This window comes from Schistocerca serialis, chromosome 4 (assembly GCF_023864345.2).
Source record: "Schistocerca serialis cubense isolate TAMUIC-IGC-003099 chromosome 4, iqSchSeri2.2, whole genome shotgun sequence".
NCBI lineage: Eukaryota > Metazoa > Arthropoda > Insecta > Orthoptera > Acrididae > Schistocerca > Schistocerca serialis.
In genome coordinates this window covers 73,587,209-73,610,529 of record NC_064641.1, presented here as the reverse complement: position 1 = coordinate 73,610,529, position 23,321 = coordinate 73,587,209, and positions in this window count along the sequence as shown.

The window sequence follows — 23,321 nt, the reverse complement described above, 5'->3', positions numbered from 1 at the left end:
CCTCAGACAACAGGTAATTTCTTGTTCAATGCTAACGACAAACAATCAGCTATCACAAAGTGGGGGGGGGTTATAAAATCACATGCCGTGAGCGTCAGTCTTGCTACATTGGACAAACGGGCAGGTCAATCTGTACGATGCTTAAAGAACACCACAGAAGCTGGAGATTGAAGAAACCTGATTCAGCCTTTGCAGAACGTTGCCTGAACGATAACCACAAATACACAATATATGTACAAGTCCTACATGCAGATGAAAAGGGGGTCAAAACCAATTAGAAATTTTAGAAATTAAAAGACGAATGTGTATATCCCCACACCTATTATAAATGAGCAGACCCAGTTCAATTATTCATCTCTTTTAGATAAGATCACAACCCCAGGATGGAAGCAAAACTTTCGGCCATAGTCCATCGTAGTTAAAAAAGCTCTTGGCTGAGGCATAACGTCAGTCCAGTCATTTTAGTTTAACTGGTGAATGTGTAAAAATGTATATAATTTGTTAAAAAACGGTCATTGACGTAATAATTGTACTTTAAGCTATGGATCGATACCTTAAGAAGATGAGATGACATATTTGCCTTGTCATCATTTTTATCTGTGCATTATTATCTGAGGGAATCGGTAATGTACTTGAAAATGGGCAGACAACCCGAAACCTAGGTTATGCAATAACATTAATAATAAAATTGTGAAATAAGACCAAAAACAGTGTTGGTTTATTTAACTTTCCTTTTATCTCTGCTATACTTAGCGACTTCCTAAGGACAAAAGAGTATTGAGAAAGACGTATCCGATCAGGATAAACACAAACCGTATACTTCATGAGGGTGGTGCTATACTACTGCGAGCTGTTTGCGTTGCATTCAGTCATTCTGTAATACCTTGAGGAAAACAGTCTACTGGTACATAACTAGCACAGATTAAGAAATATCGTTCTAGTGAAACACAACTGTCTTTTTATTCGCACGAAGTGATGTGTTAGCAGTGGATATTATGTAGAATCAGTCACCATATATTTCCAGAAGGGCTTTGAAACTGTTTCTCGCAAGTGGCATCTAAGGAAAATACCGAATATCGCCTGAGGTAAGGAACTATATTCCCAGTTTGCTAATAATGGTTGTAGTAAAGAAATGATAAAACGTCACTTCAGATGCTGACGTTTTACTGCGTAAACAGCGAAAATATTTGTCCGCGGAAAGGGGGGGGGGGGGTTATCAGCGAGAAAAATTTATAAAAGGTTTGAAATTGTGTGTAATGTTTTTTGGAAGTCCCTAACTGATCTTTCCCTGGAATAGTGGATGCACATATTGCGTAGGTAATTAGCATGCCTTGATTTATGTTGCCTCACATCACACGCAGCGTTTAAAAGTAATACTTATTGTGTTAACCCTTTAACGTTAGTTTATACCTCATAATGTCCGCCCCTGGTAGCTGAGTGGTCAGCGCGAAAGAATGTCAATCCTAAGGGCCCGGTGCTCGATGCCCGTCTGGGTCGGCGATTTTCTCCTCTCAGGGACTGGGTGTTGTGTTGTCCTAATCACCATCATTTCATCCACATCGGCGCGCAAGTCGCCGCAGTGGCGTCAAATCGAAAGACTTGCACCCGGCGAACGGTCTGCCCGACGGGAGGCCCTAGACACACGACATTTAAATTTTATTACCTCATAATGAGTAGAATGTAACACCATTTTAAGTTTTTAAATTTGGTCAGTAGTTGTATCTTCGTCTATCTGTACATGTACTAACAACGGAAACTAAAACCGTCTTTCTGTCTGTTTATCTATTTGAAAACGCTAATCTCCCAAAATTCTAGACGAATTTTCTTGGGGTTTTCATTGGGAACTTAAGCGTAGCTTGGGGCAATACATGGGCTTTATTTCATCAAAATTGTGTTACAAAAGGAAAGATACCGCAAGTCAAAATTTTATCAAAAACCGTCGTATCTGTCTATTCTTCCGTCCGAACACGCTAACCTCCAAACCTACCAACGAATTTTCATGTGGTTTTCACACTTAACTTGAGCGTTTACGTATAGGCTTTATTTCATCAAAATCGAATCACGAGTAAAAGATACCGTGATTTATAATTTCATCTAAAACCATCGTGTCTGTCTGTTTCTGTGCTCAGATTGGTAGTACGGATGTTCAATCATCACGACGTTGTACACCAAGAAACAAGTGGATGCCACTGTTACTTTTTATAGCTCAGTGACAGGTGTATTTTCGGAAGTTTACGTCAGTGACAAAATTAAGTGCCGCAACCCTATCTTCGAATACAAACTAACAGGGAATTCACATCACTAGAATACACGGCTTTACTGTTAGCCGGCCCACAGTCGACCTCAAAGATATGCTTGCAGGTGATGGATGCATGATATCGCTGCTCGGCGAATGGTGCATCGATTGTTAAAATTGGATTGCGGGCCGGCTCGAGGAGACTGTAGGCTAGCTCTACCCTGTGCCTTGGCTGAAGTGTTGGGCAGTTTTGAATGCTTTGGTTCTGAGTTGATGAAGTCGTAACAGGGCCGTTGCGGGGCGAACCATTTACTGGGGCACGGTGTGCTGTGAATCCATTGCCACAGCGAATTTTAGAAGGGGCCGGCCGGTATGGCCGCATTATGAGGTGGCGTTCATGGTCCAAACTAGAAGGAGTTCGGTGGATTCAGCTTAGGGGTCTGCTAAATCCTGTCTTAACGGTAGTCGAGCACTCACAGTAGATAGATAACAGTTCAAGGAGCCTGTTTGTGGAGGTTACAGCGCTGCATTTTGAAAACGGTGAGCATCGACCAGTTCACATGTAAATGATTATTGTTTTTGCGGTAAGGTAAATAGTTGAAAGTCGTGCGCTCCCTTAACGGCGCCAGTGTTAAGCATTAACTGTGGTGAGCTGTTAGGACTTTGCTTCCGTGTTATGGATGGGACCTTGTTGTGGTGCTTGTGCAGTGTTATTGGTTTAGAAAAAAATTATTGTTTCCTTTACAATCATAAAGTAGAAGAAGTAGGCCGTGTATAGCTTTGCCTGCTATTAATTTAGAGATTATTCTGGCTCTTTTAATTTACAACTGTGCCTATTCGTAATTTCTTTCAGATCGTAGAGGCTGGCAGTCAGTGTAGATATTCAAAAATACTTAAAATTTTCGATCTGAGTCGTTAATTTTAATTGTTGTATGCGGCGGCTTGGTTTAAGGTTTGATTTGTTTCATATATTTTTGTAGCCTCGTGGTAATCTCTGCACGTTATATATGTGTTTCATCACATCTAAATGATGTTATTTACTTATTTATTTGTTGTTTAAAATTCGTATGTAGTTCCGAGCGTAGGTAGTTTTCCTTTTGAAGGGTGTTTTACATTAACTCAGCGTTTTATTGAAACGTTTCATACATGGCAATTGTTTTATTTTATGTGTGTTTTCGAAATTCCTGCCCATACTGCTGTAAACTGTTGCGTAAAGCTGATATCAGGGAGCCGATGTTGACGTTCAGTGAGGGCCTGTAGCTGGTTGCTTCTGCAACCAGAATCTCTTGTTGAATGCAGTCTTTTAGGAATTCAATTTCATGAGTTTTCACTTTCAGTTAATTTTGAAAACATTTTATGTAATAAATTTTACGTTTCAAATTTCGCTTCCTCTAGGCGGTATGTTTAAGCACCTTACATTACCGAGCCTGATTGTTTCTGTGTTTCTTTCCTGATTGATTCTGTGTTCCTGTTTATATGTTTGCTCTTTGCGTTGATTAATTTTGTTGTGCTTGTGCTTAGCTGAAATAATAAAAACGAGCGTCAAAATTAAGACGTATGCAGCATACCGCTATGGTTATGTGCTTGGTAGTGCCTGAACAAAAACGTTATAAGGAAACGAAACAACAAGTACCGAAATCATGCCGGAACTGAAGCTAATCATCTGTTTTTGCATTGATTAGCTGTTATGCAGTACTGAAAGTAAAATTTTTTATTCCCGTTGGAAGCCGTTAGATAGCCAACCTCCAACTGCATCTGAGAAACAGGCTGACCGGCTGACCACGTGACCGTTTTAGCCGCCTGAGTGACAGTCATGAATAATTTTTTTCCAGATGCGTCCGACGTTTACATTCTAGGAAAATTAATCAGTTCACAAATTTCCTTAGAGACACCTGAACGATGTAAGTAGTGACAACTAGGAACAATAAAAACAATAAGGTCCTCGTCACGAGTACTCAGTGAATTTTCTTGAATTTCTGTTACAATTTAGAGGTTGTCGATTCAGTTTAACATCTAGCGGAAGAACGGAAATTGAAACGATGGCATAGAAATTATTTAGGAAGAGGTTAGACAAACGGTGTATTTTGTTGGCAGAACACTTACAGGGTGTCACAAATACACAAAAATAAACTGTTTGTTCTTCTTTTGTTTGTTCTTTTCAGGAAAATTAGTGCTCTTTAGGGGGTCCTTACCAAATGATAGAAGACTTTGAAATACTTTAATGAAGGAAAAGTTCTGTATTATCTCGAATATATACAAGAGTATCGCGGATGTGATACGTGACCTTGAAAATGTGTTTTCTATTGCAGGAAAATGTCTCAAAAATACTGTCAAGTTTTACCTCCGGATGAAAAATATTTTCTAACCTTCATTTTACCATGGGAGTAATAACCATTGCACCAAATTGACTTTATATTCGCACGAAAAAATTTAGACGTTCATTTTAGTGCTGTCTGAGAGTGAAACAGAGATCTATTTTCAAAATCTTGACATGCATTCTCTGCCGAGCTCGTAAGTGTGAAGTACTCCTACTGACGCAGGTGCTGGTTTTTAAAGAGCAATGTGAACTTTCTATATACCATAGCGAATACGTGTTATGCATAACGCGCTCAAGATGCCAATTATGGCATCGTAGACCACGCGACAAAAAAATTTTATACGCATTTCGAGGACGATCCACAGTAATCACTTATCGATTATCTCGTCTCTTCAGCACTCTTGTAACGGTGATGCGTTTTGAATGCACGTCATAAGCCTTGATGGCTTTTGAATGTACACTGCCAGATAAAAAGAATGAAGAACACAGAAGAGCTGATAGACTGTCATTGTAAGTTTGTACACGTATATACACTAATGAGCCAAGACATTATGACCACTATCCACCGTGAAGTTGTATACTGCCTGGTGGAGCTGAAGGCGCGTGACGCGGTAAGAGAAATATACTAGCAGAACAGAGGCGAATGGGGCATATTCTAGCGACGATAAATGGAGCAAATGCGGAAATGCGCCGACTTAAGCAACTTTGACAAAAACCAGATTGTTGTGGCCCAGTGACTGGGATCTCGGAAACAGCTGGTCGACTGCTCTCGTGCTACTGTCGTGAGCATCTATGGGAAGTGGTAGTATAATACTGAAATCACGAGTAGGCGACAAGAAGTTGGACGTCCGTACCCCATCACAGAACTTAGGGATCGGAGGCTTGCCTGCTCTCTAAAGGAGGATAGGTGGCGATCTGTAGCAGGTTTGATTAAAAGTACAGTGCTGGAGCGGGCACAGGTGTTTAGGAGCACACCGTTCAGCGCACAGTGCTGAACCTGGTGTTCCGCATTAGAGAACCCCTAGGTGTTCTCATGTTGACCCAACAACTTCGTCAATTATGATTGCAGTGAGCACGGGATCATCGAGGTTGGTCCGCGGATCAATGGAATCGTGTCGCCTGGTCGTATGAATCTCGTTTGTTGCTAAACCAGGTTGATGGCCGTGTCCAGATACGCCGTCGTCATCCATACGAGCGGTTGTCCGAAGCACGCAACGCGCCATGGACACTGGACGGTGGGAGCAATTTTATGTTACGGCCTATGTCGTGGGGGGGGGGGGGGGGCACTCACCTGGGCTTCCCTGAGACCTGCGACAGTAATCGAAGGCACCATGACAGCTGTGGACTACGTGAACATTATTAGGGACTGCCTGTAACACCTTATGCTTTGTGTCTTCAACAGCGATGACCCAGCAGGATAACTGTTCGTGTCACAAGGCCAGAATCGTGCTGCAGTGGTTTGAGGAGCAGGATAGCGAACTCACGTTGATGTCTTGCTCACTCCGAACTACGCATTTCCTTGAACTAATTGTCTATCTGCGTTTGGTTTCCCGCCGTTGTTGTAGTTATGCCGTGGTTCTTCCTCCTTCTACGTGTGGCAGCAGCGATGTGTATTAATATTGGCACCGTGTACCATCTTTGGTCATGTGCATATAGTTTCCGGCTAGGGTATCAGCGGGCAGTCGGTTGGTTGGTGCGGACGAGGGAGGATATTTCCGTGCGGCACAGTCGGCTGGGTCCGCTGACGGTCCCTGTGCAGTGTCGGAGCTTGTGTGGAGCTGCCCGATTCTCTACGAGCTTCGTGGCTCACCGAACCAGGACGTCAAAGTTGAGTGGTGTCTTAAGTACCCAAACCGCATCCGTTCATGTTCTGTCGTTCGTTTCGGTGGTTCGCTCTTGGGGAACTTTTCCTGTGAGCAACACCGATAAGTTGCAGTGGTGAAATCGAGCAGCCGTGCGGTGAAATTGACTATGTTGGTTCACTACAATTCAAGTGTACCAGCGGAATTTTCTGCCTTGTGGGCGTTAATGTTCTAGTTACCTGCCCTGGCCACTAACGTAAACTCAGACAGTGTTCTTTTTCGATGTAGTTAACTGTTGTTTGTTGTTATTGTCTTCAGTCCAGAGACTGGTTTGATGCAGCTCTCCATGCTACTCTATCCTGTGCAAGCTTCTTCATCTCCCAGTACCTACTGCAACCTACATCCTTCTGAATCTGTTTAGTGTATTCACCTCTTGGTCTCCCTCTACGATTTTTACCCTCCACGCTACCCTCCAATACTAAATTGGTGATCCCTTGATGCCTCAGAATATGCCCTACCAACTGATCCCTTCTTCTAGTCAAGTTATGTCACAAATTTCTCTCCAGTTCTATTCAATACCTCCTCGTTAGTTATGTGATCTACCCATCTTATCTTCAGCATTCTTATGTAGCACCACATTTCGAAAGCTTCTGTTCTCTTCTTGTCTAAACTATTTATCGTCCACGTTTCACTTTCATACAAGACTATACTCCATACAAATACTTTCAGAAACGACTTCCTGACACTTTACCGAGCGAGGTGCCGCAGTGGTTAGCACACTGGACTCGCATTCGGGAGGACGACGGTTCAATCCAGCGTCCGGCCATCCTGATTTAGGTTTTCCGTGATTTCCCTAAATCTCTCCAGGCAAATGCCGGGATGGTTCCTTTGAAAGGGCACGGCCGACTTCCTTCCCCATCCTTCCCTAATCCGACGAGACCGATGACCTCGCTGTTTGGTCTCTTCCCCCAAACAAGCAACCAACCTGACACTAAAATCTATACTCGATGTTAACAAATTTCTCTTCTTCAGAAACACTTTCCTTGCCATTGCCAGTCTCCTCTCCACTTCGACCATCATCAGTTATTTTGCTCCCCAAATAGCAAAACTGATTTACTACTTTAAGCGTCTCATTTCCTAATCTAATTCCCGCAGCATCGCCCGATTTAATTCGACTGCATTCCATTATCCTCGTTTTGCTTTTATTGATGTTCATCTTATATCCTCCTTTAAAGACACTGTCCATTCCGTTCAGCTGCTCTTCCAGGTCCTTTGTTGTCTCTGACAGAATTACAATGTCATCGGTGAACCTCAAAGTTTTCATTTCTTCTCCATGGATTTTAATTCCTACTCCGAATTTTTCTTTTGTTTCCTTCACTGCTTGCTCAATATACAGATTGAATAACATCTGGGATACGCTACAACCCTGTCTCACTCCCTTCCCAACCACTACTTCGCTTTCATGCCCCACCACTCTTATAACTGCCATCTGGTTTCTGTACAAATTGTAAATAGCCGTTCGTTCCCTATATTTTACCCCTCCCACCTTCAGAATTTGAAAGAGAGTATTCCAGTCAACGTTGTCAAAAGCTTTCTCTAAGTCTACAAATGCTAGAAACGTAGGTTTGCCTTTCCTTAATCTATTTTCTAAGATAAGTCGTAGGGTCAGTATTGCCTCACGTGTTCCAACATTTCTACGGAATCCAAACTGATCTTCCCCGAGGTCGGCTTCTACCACTTTTTCCATTCGTCTGTAAAAAAATCGTGTAAGTATTTTGCAGCCGTGGCTTATTAAACTGATAGTTCGGTATGGCTACGAAGTCTTTCGCGACGTATTTCTCGAATAAAAATCTCTCGGTGTACATGCCGCGTCAATTCAGGATAAAACTCCAAGCTTTCGACCACTACTTCCATGGTCGTCGTCAGGGCTAAAACTGACTGTCGTGAACTAGCGAGGTTCCCACTTTTATATGCGAAGGACGGCTTCTGATTGGCTGGAATACGTCATAGCAACAGCGATATGGTGCGTAGTGAAGTGGTGCCCTCTGCTTCCATAGATGTACTTTCTATCCTGCGTTGCTTGCAGCGCCATCGCTTGAATCAGGAGGTAAAGTGCGGGAAGTTTTTCTCTGCGATTTTTCTTTATCCAGTGCACTCTTCCAAGTGTTGCTAAGTGCATAGCCATTGTCTCTGTTAAAGTTATTATCGCTAAGTCTAATTTCGACTGCTTCCCGGATCACAGAGTCCCAGTAATTCGATGCGTGGGCTATTACTCTGGTAATTTCGGTAATTTTCACCACTGTAAACACCTGCTTTCTTTGGGATTGGAATTATTACATTCTTTTTGAAATCTGTTGGGCCCATACCTGTCTCACCTAAGCGAACGTTAATGTTTCGAGGGCAGCGTTGATGTCTTGGTCATAGAATTTGGCTTATCTGAATTCGATGAAACCCAACCGGGACGCTGTCGAGAGCCAGCTCCCCGCCAACAAACCAGCCACCCGTAGATTAAGGGAAGCGCGCCACGTGTGCGTAGGCACCTGGTGTCACAAACCTCTGGGAACCCGTCAAATACTTGTCGAATCCATGGGACGCAGAATCACTGCTGAATTGTGTTCAAGAGCTGGTCATAACGTTTCGGCTCATCAGTGTAATCGGTGAGTATGTAAATGCTTGTGCAGTTCTCTGAGACAGCTATGGTGGCCATCAGAGTGCATTAGTGTTGTTCGCATTTATCAGGCCTGGTCTGGGTGTCTAAGTTGCACGAACAGCGTCTGATGCTGAATGATAACTGTGAAGGACACGGAGATACTGCGTACTCTTGTGAAAAAGCGCTATCAGCACCTGACAGAATTTGAAAGAGGTCTGATTGTGGGTCTCCATTTGGCCTGCTGATCGTATCGTGTGATATCCAGATATGCAGGGCATTCGGATGCGGCAGAGGACCGATGTTGGACTGCATGAGAACGTGCAGGCAGCCATATTCTTTGTCAAAGATCGAGTCGACTACGTCAGACTACCACAAGGAGCGAGCGGCGTGTTGTGGACTAAGCACATCATAACCCATTCACATCTGCGCCTTCCGTCTGAGACCAGGTAATGGACACCTTGCAATATTCTGTGTCACACCGCACCACTGTTCGGAGACGAGCGCTCAGCCACACTAGCGACTTACCGTCCCGCGCGTTAAACACCACAACATAAAATGCTGATGAAAGTTGTCGCATTGTGTCCCGCGATGAAAATCGGTTCTGCACTGACACCAGATGACCGACGGCGGCAAGTATGGTGCCAACACGGGGAGAGGTCCCTATCCTCCAATGTTCTGAAGAGGTTCAGAAGTGTTGTTCATGACGCCATGATGTGGGGAACCATGGGGCATGACTTCAAGTTACAGCTTCTGGTCACTGGGGGAGCTCTGTTGGTAAAACGGTACGTCACAGTCATCCGTCGTTCTCATACGACAGAATTTTGGTGTCACTTTTCAACGAGACTATGCTCGTACACACATGGTACGTGTCTATATGAATAGTTCGCGTGTTCATGAGGTACTCTGTGGTCAGCAAAATCTCAAGGTCTGTCCCTCATAGAACATGTGAGGCACTACAGCGGAGTTCAGCTCCGTTCTAGCGTCGTTATCCAGACGTCAAGAACCAATTACAATACTTGTTAGCCAGCTCCTCTTTGACATCCTCTCCACCAGAATCAGTACATGCATCCAGGCCAGAGGGAGGTGCAACGTCGCATTGATTTGCGGGATCGTACTGCCAAGTTCTACTCAAATTTGACTATTTTATAATGACCCTCTCAAGTAATGAAGTTTCATTTCGTTCCCTGATCCTGAACAGCGTGCTTTACATGTTTTGTCAGGCAATGAACATCAAAGTCACCAACCCTCTGACATCCACTGGTGGATGAAGACATCCTCTACACTTCCCGAAACATTACGGCTCTTCAGCGAATCACACCCAAGCTTCTCCAGAATATTGTTGAGTGTAATCTATCAACCTCCCAGTAGGTCTATGTATCTGTCTTTTTTCTTATCTCTCAAAACAGCTACATCTACTGTAAATTGTTCCAAGATTCATTTGTTTGTTTATTTTCCTGTTTATGCAGCAATTTCCAACATGAATCCCATGAGTGCTACTTGGGCAACCCGTAATGGATACTGCATCAAAAGCCCAATAGTCGCCAACGTAAGGCAAAACTGGTACCACAGTCTCATGTGGACTTCTAGTTTGACATTCGTTTGAATCTTTGTTATGAAACACTCACTAGTTCACCAAAAGCTCTCCAGGCTATAGACACTATTTTGTCAAGCTGAATTCAGTAGTTGTACACAAGTACCCTAATATACAAAAGCTCATCAAATGAGTCTCTGCCTTCATTACTAAGGTGTTTTCTTCTTCTCGATGTATTGCGAAGCCTTATTTTTGTCTTACTGTAATTGATTGTCAGGCCTACATTCAAACCTACTCTACTGAGTCCCTCCATTGGTTCAAATCAAATCAAATGGCTCTGAGCACTATGGGACTTAACTTCTCAGGTCATCAGTCCCCTAGAACTTAGAACTACTTAAACCTAACTAACCTAAGGACATCACACACATCCATGCCCGAGGCAGGATTCGAACCTCCGACCATAGCGGTCGCGCGGTCCCAGACTGTAGCGCCTAGAACCGCTCGGCCACAGCGGCCGGCCCCTCCATCGGTGTTGAACTGTATATGCACTAGAAACAAACAATAAAATATTGTTTATAACTCCAATGTGGTTCAGATAAAGCTTCATTGACCTGTACTCTTCTTCGTTTTACCAGTTTAAGGATCTCAATATTTTCTGTACGAATGCAGCAAGTAGTTTTGGCAAAATGGATTCTCCAGCTGATCTCCAGACATATATATTGCCAAGTATTAGTTAGTAAAACTGATAGTGGTCATCTTGTGTGTTTTCTGTACACTAGACTGAATTTTCCACTATTCTGCTCACGTCTAGTGTACATAAAACACACAAGCTCACCACTGTCAGTTTTACTAACTAATACTTGGCAATATCACAGCAACTCGCAGTCACCTTAGAAGGAAATTGGGTACAAAATCAGAAAACAATGTTGCTTCAAAAAATGGTTCAAATGGCTCTGAGCACTATGGGACTCAACTGCGAGGTCATTAGTCCCCTAGAACTTAGAACTAGTTAAACCTAACGAACTTAAGGACATCACAAACAGCCATGCCCGAGGCTGGATTCGAACCTGCGACCGTAACGGTCCTGCGGTTCCAGACTGCAGCGCCTTTAACCGCACGGCCACTTCGGCCGGCAATGTTGCTTCTGTAACCAGTTCAAGAAATCATTCAAACGTTGCCCGTTAACGTGATGATTCGCTGGACAAAACTTAAATAGTATTACGTGCGAATGAGCATTGAAGAGACGCGCGGAGTGGCCGCGGGGTTTAGGCCGCCATGTCACGGATTGCGCGGCCCCTCTCGCTGGAGGTTGGAGTCCTCCTTCGCACATGTGTGTGTGTGTGTGTGTGTGTGTGTGTGTGTGTGTGGTGTTCTTAGCATAAGTTAGTTTAAGTAGTGTCTAAGTCTAGGGACCGGTGACCTCAGCGCCGGCCGGGGTGGCCGAGCGGTTCTAGGCGCTACAGTCTGGAACCGCGCGACCGCTATGGTCGCAGGTTCGAATCCTGCCTCGGGCATGGATGTGTGTGATATCCTTAGGTTAGTTAGGTTTAAGTAGTTCTAGGGGGCTGATGACCTCAGAAGTTAAGTCCCATAGTGCTCAGAGCCATTTGAACAATTTGATGTCCTCAGCAGTTTGGTCCCTTAAGAATTCATACACCTTTGAACATTTTTTGAGCATTGGAGACTGGGTGTTTGAAGAATGGCTTCGTGAGAAAAATAATTCATGAGAGATTAGAATTTATGCTCAGTTATTATTCAGGAAGTACGCATAAATGCTCATGAATAACACATACAAATGTCCTTTAACGGACCACGTGGCTATACAGAACCTCACATTCACAAAAGACAGGAAAATAGCCACAATCTATAATAATCCCCGTCCTATTATTTCATGAGTAGGAAAGAAATATGATAAACTACTGTTTCCTTGGCGACCTAATGATCTATGTTCTAATATAGACGCGAATCGACCCAAGAGGTAACATTTTTCACATGCCACGCAATTGTAAGGCACGTTCTAAATAAAATTGAAAGATCACTTCGCATATTACGCTAGTGCACGTAGTAAGCAAGCGTATCACCAGTAATTGTGGACAGTGTATTTTCAGTACGCCCATCTGAGCACCACAAGGCAAATGTCTGTACTTACAGGTCGGCAGCAGGCAGAAGACGTTCACAGTTCCAGGCGGGGATAATGAGTATGTGTTCGACAGACCATGCTCCGCTGCCAAAATCAAGTTCGCGCGCCAGTCAGTATGACTGGTTGGCGGGTCTCTGTATTCAAAGTACTGGACGGAGACCTGCTTCACTGTTCCTGCCCAAAGATAAAGTTACTACAGCAGACGGAAATAATGACTAGAGCGTTACACAAGTGCTTAACAGCTCGCTTAAGAATACATGACATGCAAATCGCTTACAACAGGCGGCTTTTGACGTGGTCGTCCGGTTTTGCCGGTGTGCGGCCCGGTTCTCTTGGGAAACAAGCTCAATATATCGACAAAGGCTAAATTGTTTCCATCAGGTGCGATGATGGACTGACGCGATAACTCTTCATTTAAACGTTTCCGGGAATATAACCGTGTCGTTCTGGTGTTTAGGCCACCGTTACAAGCGGCCTTCATCAAGGTGATGTATAAACACAGTGGCATATTCGGTTACATGTTACTGGAAACGAATTCTGCGCCCGCACATGGTGCATTAGATGTTAGAACCGGTGTTATTATTGCAATATATTATTACTGCAATATAGTGCGCTCTTTTCGACTCACCCATTCTATGAATAAATGCTGTGGCCCATAAGTATTTTTTTAAAAATGCGTTTTTCGTTAATAATATAGAAGAGATAGTGAGGGAATTTCTCGAGGTGGGAAGAAACCTGTTTCAACGCCGTTGAACGTTGGGAAAAAGAGTTCTCTACTTTCACTTTCGTCTACTGCTGGTAGTGCAGGAGGCCGTGATTTGTGCACATAATCTCATTGTATGACGTAAAATGTGTATCAATGAGCTATGGTGAAGGGATGGACAAACTGTATTGTTTTATTTTTCAATGCACATCCCGCACTTACTCTCAAGTATCCTCATTGTCTCAGTGGCTATATTTACGTGATTCATTTTGTTTTCTTTTGGTGGCTGGTTTGGGTGATCCATCGCTTGGAGTGTGTCGTCTGCTCAGATGTTGGAGAAAGCTTTCATTGATGCTGCTTGTGCACTTCCAGCCTGCTGCTAACTTAAATTTTCTCACCATGCCCCTCCGCTCGCCCCTCCCCCCCCCCCCCTTCTTATGGGAAGAGCGGCTGAATAAATAGTATATATCTTAGGGTATAGCCTACAATTATTGTAATTAATAATAATACGACTCTGCTGCCGTCGTATTAGGTACTCGAGCGATGACGCTGGAGATGGACAGTTTTTAGGTTGTGGGCCGCTAATTTCGCGTTCGGCGAGGGTATTGCTTGTGGAATATTCAGGTTGAATTAAACACTAGTCTGTTCGTCTTCAGGAAATAATGCAGGTAAATGAGAGGGCGGATTTAACTGCGTGCTTAGGAAAATTGAGCAAGAACGGCTTAAAACAAGCGCTTTGTCTTAGACAAAGGGCACGCTTCGCAACTCGGGAAGTTAATGAATTTGCGGGTGTTAGTTTTAAATTGAGACTACATGGGAGTAAAAATTAGTGTTAAGTTGAAATCACTTGCATGTGATTTGTTTTGAACGAACACGCACGTATGTATGGTGAGTACTCAGGGGCGCCGACTTATAAAAAACATTGGGGGAGGGGGCATACTGGGGCAAATTTTCTAAATTTTAGATGAAAAATAGTAAGTTGTAAAGCTTTTTAAGCAGTTTAGAGTCATATGATCAACATTAGAACCCCGAAAACTAGACTCTCGATAACTCGACACTCCGGGAAATTCGACAAGCCTGACACATTTGTTGGATTGATGAAAGAAACAAAACATAAACACGCAAGGTATTTTTGTAAAAAGCTAATTTAATTTACAGTAATAATCATGCTTATAGACTATTTCAAAGAAGTCAAAAAAATGGTTCAATTTGCTCTAAGCACTATGGGACTTAACATCTGAGGTCATCAGTCCCCTAGACTTCGAACTACTTAAACTTAACTAATCTAAGGACATCACACACATCTATGCCCGAGGCAGGATTCGAACCTCCGAAAGCAGCAGCCATGTGGTTCCGGACCGAAACACCTAGTGCAGTGAATACATAGCTCGGAAAAGACTGAAATTATATTTAAATAAATCCTAAACTATCATTAAAAGAATAAAACATGAAATGTTGCTGTCGCATAGTAATAGCACTTTGATTAATAATTGAAATAGCTAATTTAAGCTTAGTTTGAATAAGGCTCAAGGTTCATTAAATAAAACAATATCTCAAAGTTAATGCTTTAATGCAGTTAATAAAGTTAAAACAGTATGCCTAATATTTTCTGTCAAAAATTATGTATAGCGGGTTTTCATTGGGTCTTAAACCATAAAAATATTTAAGTATTTGAAAATAACTAATACAGTACTATAGTAATAAAATAATACTCTAGTAAACTAGTACTAAAATTTCGAAACTGAAAATTTAACATTATGTATGTATTTAAATCTCTGTCTTATAAAGATTTTTAATGTTGCTCTAAATGCCATTATTAGGGCTAGAGTGTCTTATTTATTTTATTTAAACTAGAGTTGGTTACGAGTATGTGAAATAAATTACCTTGGTGAGGCTGCGTCTTAGTATTTATCACGCATTGTGTTTTGGTCTAAGTAACCGCCTAATTTAGGGATAGCGTGCTTGAATATTCAGCGTGGCCACATTTCTGACTGCTGCCCCTTCCTGCTTCAAACTCTTAGGGATTTAGAAGATCTTATGGAGCTAGTGTCCGAGTATCTGCTAATGTGTTGTTGAGGGCACATCCTTTCCCCTTTCCTAGTGCAGAAAAACATCGCGTAATAGAGGAGTTGTTTTATGGAGAAAGTAAACAAATCTTTTGTCTCCGCCAGGAGTGGGAAATGGTAGAACAACTGTCGATAGTTTACAACATTCGTAAGAGATCAATACTTTTAGTTGGCGAAAAATGAGAGAATTATTTGTGCCCCACTAAGAGTGGATTCTCTGAGGAAGTAAATGTTGAAGACATACAAAGAACGTGCGGGGGGCTCAACTTTTTTTTTGCAAAAAGCACCTTGCATCCACTCCCGCCATTTTGTACCGTCAGTTCCGCCATTATCAACTTGGTAAGGCCATTACACGTCATGAGAGTGGAATAAGAGCGACGTGGACAATCAAATAATGCGTTGAGAGGTTAACTTTCAATGATGTAAAGTTACTTAAGCGTTATCCGTTATGCTACTTCGCCTTTTAACACCAATAGTAAATAGCGTTGCATTCAGTTAGGGCCGGCACTCGAGCGGCGCAAATATTTATTTTACACTCCGTGAAGGTTACGTGACAACGAGCGGACCTTAGTATTCGATGTGGTCGAAGACTAACCTGCAGTCCACGTCGAACCTATCCGCATCCTTAAGGCTTGCCTTATTGTAGATACACAAAGAGGAGGGATCGTTGTTGAAGGTGGCAATAAAGTTCTGTCTGGATAAAGTAGATCGCAGAAATAATGAATGGCAATTTTAACACAACTCCTCTTCCCCCCCCCCCCCCCCCCCTCTCCCCGCCGCCACCCACCCTCTCAAGCTCAGCTATACTATGCCAGAATACGATAATAGATCATAAATGTTTTTTATTCCAGTCTTTGATCAAAATATGAATTCTTTAGACGATGACCGGTTTCATTTCGTAATGACCATCCTCAGATCTTTTTTTTTACACCATGTCCTAAAGTGAAAAGGCCACATTGGCATCGTCAAAACTTACGAATATAATCAGCATAGCATCGTCATATAGATCTAAAATAAGGTATTTTATTGGCATCGTCAAAACGTATAAATATAGTCAGCATAGCATCGTCATATAGAGCTAATAACGTATTTTAGATATATATGACGATGATGCTATGATGATTATATTTATATGTTTTGACGATGCCAATATGGCCTTATCACTTTAGGACATGGTGTAAAAAAGATCTGAGGATGGTCATTACGGACTGAAACCAGTCATCGTCTAAACAACTCATATTGTGATCGAAGACTGGAATAAAAAAACATTTGACAGAATTAGATCATTGTTTGTATACGCGACCATGTCGCAGTTGGTAATAGATCATAAATTAGTAAATTTCAAATTAATTTTAAATAGTATTTGTGATATTACTTAACTTCAAGAGAATTTGTTTCAAGAGAAAGCAGCATGGCAAACGTTAAAAATCCAGATTTCATTCACTAAAATTGTTGATATAAATTTTACTTTGAGCTCTTCATTGTTGCATTTCCCGAGTGTATTTCTTGATAATTATCTGTGTGGAAATGGTGAAAGCTATGTTTCAATTATTTCACGTGTTTCAACGAAGAGTATTAGGACGTGCGACACGCAGAGTACACCTTACCCGCTGGGCGCAGCACATGCTCACAAGTAACAGCCCTCGGAATTTTCCGCTTTTACGTGAAGCGCACAGCTGTGCTGTGAGCTTTTCGTATTAAAAGCTCCACCGCCGTTCCTACTTCAAATAAAACCGCACTTTTAATAAAATTTCTTCCAGCGTCGTGCCCGCTAATGTAGAATCAGAAATTGTAATTAGGTTTCGTTTCCTCCTCCGAAGAAAAACATCGCAGAAGTTAATAATCTGCACGTGCGTCTGTTTTATCAAGCAAAGAAGTACAGGGGACTAAAAACTAAGCCGGGCGACGGGAGAGCACCTGATATACGCTCAACGTACAGGCAAAAGTGGGAGGATGTATAACATCATACCTTCCCTTAAATTCTCAAGTACTCAAAGCAGAAGCAGTAGACTGCGAAACACAATGTAAATATTTCAGTGTTGTGAAACATCACCAAGTCCAATTTATACAATGCAGATATTTTATCACGTACTATACACAAAGAACTGTGTGTGTTGTTTTATATGTGTGCGTAACTGCACAAGTGAGCCACAAGGAATACTTGATTACAAGTTATTCCCAAATTTCGCAGTTAAGTAAGTCTGAAGATTGATCATTAATTAAAATTACGCTTGTTTTTATGAAATTAAAGTACAGAGAACACAACAACAGGACACCTAGCACATCGAAAACCCTAATACTAAATGGTACAGCTCACAGAAAACGAACTTGCAAATAGGAATCATTTCCCGAACCGCTTCGTGCAAAACACAAACAAAAAGAAAATCGTAACTAGTAACAGGGAAATTTATTTTACAAACAAAGTCATTGTTTTTTACTGTCACAGTCTTTCACCAACTAGTTCTAATGGATCGAATCAAACTGTACGAACATTTTCAAGCAGCTAAATTCACAAACAATTTGTCTTTTTGGTAACTTTGTTTCGGAAAGAGGAAACCAACATATTACAAAACATGCCATATTTCGACTTCCGCCGCGCGGAGTAGCCGTGCGGTCTGAGGCGCCTTGCCACAGTTCGCGCGGCTCCTCTCGCCGGAGGTTTGAGTCCTCCCTTGGGCAAGGGTGTGTGTGTTTTCCTTAGCGTAAGTTACTTTAAGTTAGATTAAGTAGTGTGTAAGACTAGGGACCGATGACCTCAGCAGTTTGGTCCCTTAGAACTTACCACAAATTTCCAAAACTTTCGACTTCCACAAATCTTATGACATAATTTTCTGGTATCGCTCAACAATTAGAAAATAAGTATTGATTGCACAAAATGCATTTCTGCGAATAGGAGTTCTCGTTAAATCCAAGTCATTTTGTTTGTGTCTCTTCAAGGAGTGAATTATTGTAACACCGCCTGTTCAACATTTATATTCACTAATGAAATTCGTCATAAGTAGTACACACATATCAGTGAAAAATAGTTATGGCCACAGATAGAACCCTAGGAGAACGAATTACTTTAGTTTCTTATTATTTAAGCTGTCTGTGGCTCAGAAAGGAGTTCAATACACAGCCACAAAGGTATTCTGTCATGTGTCCTGCAACTTCTGCTGTGCTTATTTGTTACGTAGATAAATATTTGACTAAACTGTGGTAGCATGTATAGTACACTGAAAAAATACGCTACCAGTCATTAAAATTGCTACACAAAGAAGAAATGCAGATGATAAACGGGTATTCATTGGACAAATATATTATACTAGAACTCACATGTGATTACATTTTCACGCAATTTGGGTGCATAGATCCCGAGAAAGCAGTACCCAGAACAACCACCTATGGCCGTAATAACGGCTTCGATACGCCTGGGCATTGAGTCAAACAGAGTTTGGATGGCGTCTACAAGTACAGCTGCCCATGCAGGTTCAACACTATACCACAGTTCATCAAGGGTAGTGACTGGCGTATTGTGACAAGCCAGTTGCTCGGCCACCATTGACCAGACGTTCTCAATTGGTGAGAGATGTGGAGAATGTGCTGGCCAGGGCAGCAGTCGAACATTTTCTGTATCCAGAAAGGCCCGTACAGGACCTGCAACATGCGGTCGTGCATTATCCTGCTGAAATGTAGCGTTTCGCAGGGATCGAATTAAGGGTATGGCCACGGGTCGCAACACATCTGAAATGTAGCGGCCACTGTTCAAAGTGCCGGCAATGCGAACAAGAGGTGACCGAGACGTGTAACCAATGGCACTCCATACCATCATGCCGGGTGATACGCCAGTATGGCAATGACGTATACAAGCTTCAAATGTGCGTTCACCGCGATGTCGCCAATCACGGATGCAACCATCATGATGCTGTAAACAGAACCTGGATTCAGCCAAAAAAATGGCTTTTGTCATTCGTGCACCCAGGTTCGTCGTTGAGTACACCATCGCAGGCGCTCCTGTCTGTGATGCAACGTCAAGGGTAACCGCAGCCATGATCTCCGAGCTGATAGTCCCTGCTGCCGCAAACGTCGCCAAACTGTTCGTGCAGACGGTTGTTGTCTTGCAAACGTCCCCATCTGTTGACTCAGGGATCGAGACGTGGCTGCACGATCAGTTACAGCCATGCGGATAAGACGTCTGTCACCTGGACTGCTAGTGATACGAGGCCGTGGGGATCCAGCACTGCGTTCCGTATTACCCTCCTGAACCCACCGATTCCATATTATGCTAACAATCATTGGATCTCGACGAACGCGAGCAGCAGTGTCGCGATACGATAAACCGCAATCGCGATTGGCTACAATCCGACCTTTATGAAAGTCGGAAACGTGATGGTACGCATTTCTCCTCCTTACACGAGGCATCACAACAACGTTTCACCAGGCAACGCCGGTCAACTGCTGTTTGTGCATGAGAAATCGGTTGGAAACTTTCCTCATGTCAGCACGCTGTAGGTGTCGCCACCGACGCCAACCTTGTGTGAATATTCTGAAAAGCTAATCGTTTGCATATCACAGTTTCTTCTTCCTGTCGGTTAAATTTCGCGTCTGTAGCACGTCATCTTCGTGGTGTAGCAATTTTAATGGCCAGTAGCGTATGTTTACTCTATGGCTGAATTCGTATGTCACATTCAACATGAGTAGTGAGAAAATGTTCATTTTTGTTAAATTTAATCCATTTTTGCTGTCACATAATCTATAAATATCAAGCATTCAGCGGCGCAGCCAAAGAAATCTACGTAGGGACTTCATGTCTTCCCGCGTACCGAGCGAGGTGGTGCAGTGGTTAGCACAGTGGACTCGCAATCGGGAAGACGGCGGTTCAAACACGCCTTATTTCCCTAAATAGCTTCGGGTAAATGACAAGAGGATTCCTTCAAAAGGGCACGGCTGACTTCCTTCCACATCCTTCCCTAATGCGACGGAACAGATGACGTCGCTGTATGGTCCCCTCCCACAATCAACCAAGAAAACATCATTCCGCACTAAGAACATTGCTTAACGAGGGTATCGCATTGTAGAGGGGAGATATCCTACAGACACAGCTGTGCTGCGTTACGCGATAACAGGTGCATTACGCTGTGGCAGTGAAATGGCGCAACAACCGGAAACGCACTCCGAGGTTGGAATACACGGAACTGTACCAGTCTTGTGGGCGACACGTCTACACTGCACACCGTTTTACCGGTAAATTCTGGCGATATGCGGACCAAATATTATGTCGCATCCAGCCGTAGTGCTAACAATTTGACCAAGACCGCACAGACTTGGGTGACCCTAGTCGAAAAGTCCAGCAAATGAGTTTCACCTTTTCAGCAAGCTGACAGAACATCTGGCAGGAAAGAGGTTTTGCCAACGATTGAGACATTCACACAGTGGTTCTCGAATGACTCCCTCATCAAACAGCTTTAGACTTACGACTGCTTTACAACTGGGTTAATATGTTAAATATTTGACGTTAAGTATGTAGAATCTTTATGGCTGAAGACAAAAGCTAGTTTTTCACGCATCTCGATGTTTATGGCGTTCATATCTCCTGGACTGTTTATAAAATACTATTTTCCCGGTACATTCAGTGGTATATTTGCATGCTGTTTGCGAACTATGTTGCAGTAAATTAGTAATAAATTAAAACGTTAAGCCAGACCCTGAAGTTTCACTGCATCGGTAGTGAAAATTTAGTAAGCGATAAACTTTTTTGCTCGCAGAGTGTCAGCGCGAGAAAGTTTCGAAAAAGGATTGAAATTATGCGTAAAGTTCGTCGCTAAGTGCTCTCATTCTCAAGTATTAGACGAATATAGCCTCGTAATGTGCACGGTGTGAGCTACGGTGCCCCAATTCATATACACAGCTTAATAATTATTGTGTTAAGCCTTCACTGTAAGTGTGTACCTCTTAATGAGTCGAATATCACAGCATTTTCAATTTTTAAGCTTGGTCTTTAATTATATGAAATACCGAAAATCAAATTTTTGTTGCTTGTGGTTACTACGGCTGAGAAACTGAAAAACTGCTAGAATGTTCCTACTGTTATCTGCAAAGACTTGTTGACTGTGTTGAGAAATATAATCGTGCATCAATGTCTCTTTGATGTGTAGAACAGCATTCAGTAATAGTTACTTGGTTTGCACAATAATAGGGTGATTTGCTTTTTGAAGTCTCTCTGTACGAGGTGCAACCGAACTCTAAAGACGAAAATTCTAAGCTTTTACCGGGATTTTTCCGAAGAATTGTGGTTTAAGACCCCTGTGCACTCCGGTGGCTCTCTGCAAAGTAAGAAAATAATTATGAAAGACATCATGCTTACGCCACTGACTGTTAAACTTTTTATTTCCACTATTGAAATTTCGGCCTTAGGCCATTATCAAGAGCAGATGTTTTGGCTTTAAGACATGTCAACTTTGTACACGCTGACACTTTTATATGTCGTTGTCATTTGCTATTACATACATGTCTATGATTCATGCAGGTTGTTATTACAATTACTTTTGTTTATTTCAAAATACCTTAAAAACAGTGGGAAACGTATAATATGCAGTCTCCAAAATGTACAACAAACGCAGAATAATACAACACTCGAATACCGAAGTACTGTGATGTGGTTAGTGTTCTGCGGCAATACCGCAGCATAGTCGTAAAATGGAACACTTGCAGCCGACCTTCTGATGTTATTTATTGTATGGCTACCATTTTTCGGTGCTTCAGTACATCTTCAGGCCTTAAGTGACGCCCGGTGGTTAACTCCAATCGTATACACGATTCATCAGTGCTAATAATCTATGAAGTGGTTTTCGCAGACAACCTGTAACAATGATATTCTTTCTCTAACCGTCAACTATCGACCGACTCATTGTTACAAGTGGTCTGTGAAAACCAGCTCATATATGTTGGCCACTGATGAATCGTGTATACGATTGGAGTTAAACCATTCAGCGTCAGTTAAGACCTGAAGATTTTGCATTGAAGCACGGAAACTGGTAGCCATATCATGAATAACATCGTAAGGACGACTTTATGTGTTCCTTTTCATTACATAAGTGAAAGGCCGAAGTCCCTCAAACCTCCACTCGGAAGGATGGTTCAAATGGCTCTGAGCACTATGGGACTCAACTGCTGTGGTCATAAGTCCCCTAGAACTTAGAACTAATTAAACCTAACTAACCTAAGGACATCACACACATCCATGCCCGAGGCAGGATTCGAACCTGCGACCGTAGCAGCCCCGCGGTTCCGGACTGCGCGCCTAGAACCACTAGACCACCGCGGCCGGCACTCGGAAGGATGGATATACAAAAATTTCAGTACAGCGCCGTCCATTCAGTGAACACAATGTTCATACCAGCAAACCCCTCATACAACAAATACTGCCGGAAAACAAACCGTAGACAGAAACGAGCGGTAAGGTAGACTGGGTATGGTTGTGACAATACTGTGACAAGTCCAGACGGGCACGCCGCTTTTGTCTCCCTCCCACTCTCCACGTTATTCTTTTTTGTTTGGCTAATATGGCGACTGTCACAATCGTACCCTGGCACAACCGTACCCAGTCTATCCTACTGAGTGCAAGCTTGATGGCGGTGAGTAGCGTGGTTATTAATGTTACCAACAGCACGTGCCGCGGGTAAAGGAAACAGGATATTTTCAGTGCAGTACAGACACTAAGATAAAAGGGGCAAAGAAATCAAACGAAATGCAGATAGTCTGTAACGAGCATCCGGAGACCAAGACTCCAGAAATGTCACGGAACAACATCCGAAATTTTGTCGATGGATTTCAGGCTCATCCTGTAGGAACACCTGTACTGATGGAATTGTTACTCCGCAGAGCAGACAAGTGGAAG